Here is an 876-nt window from a genome sequence, read left to right as displayed (position 1 = left end):
TGCAGAGAAAGGGAAAAGAGGAGGGAATCTCAGCACACCCCAAACTTAGGCTAAATGGTAACAGACATTTGATAGAAGGCTCTAAATTTAAAAACAAACAAACAAACAAAAACAGAAATAAAAACAAAGAAACCAAAAAAACCCTTAATGTAGGAAGAGTAAACAAAAGAGACAAGAAACCAATTGGAGCAAAGTTTTATATTCCCCCAAATTTATCAGAAGTGGAAGCTCCCAGGAAGAGATCTGTGAGTACCATGGACGACAGTGGCTGGAAAAGTGACATTCCCCCAAATTTATGGGAGTGGAAGCTCCCGTGAAGAGACGTGTGAATACCATGGTCTACAATGACTGGGGCGGGTGTGTGGCAAGGTGGAGAAGGAAGGGCTGAGAGGCTAAGATCTTAACTCTTCAGGTTTAAAACAATGAAGATAGCAAAGTTGCTACCTAGAGGAAAACATTTTAATTAACTAAATACAAAGCTTTTAATTCACTAGACATAGCATTAAAATATATCATGGGGAAATAAAGTAAATTATACTTTCCAGATCAAGCTAATCTTGATAAACAAAATTCTAGTCTCACAGCTGACAGAATGAGGAGAATATTCAATTAAATCTCAGAATATTTAGAAATGAAAGAGCAGATATAAGGAAACCCTAACAAGCACATGCATTGCACCTTCTTTCTGTAAAACATAAATTGGAATGCCTTGATTAACAGTGATGTCAGCTTCTACTTAGTGCCTGCAAAGAAAGTTTCCTTCGTGTGAGAAGTTTAGGAGGACTGCCCCAGGATGCTAAATGGGTTTTTATCTCAAGGACAGGGAGGGGTGGCTGGGGAACTAAAGAGTAGTCAATGATCTTAACAAATGAAAAA

This window comes from Trachypithecus francoisi, unplaced genomic scaffold (genome assembly GCF_009764315.1).
Source record: "Trachypithecus francoisi isolate TF-2019V2 unplaced genomic scaffold, Tfra_2.0 Contig00030, whole genome shotgun sequence".
NCBI lineage: Eukaryota > Metazoa > Chordata > Mammalia > Primates > Cercopithecidae > Trachypithecus > Trachypithecus francoisi.
This window is presented reverse-complemented; position numbering follows the sequence as displayed.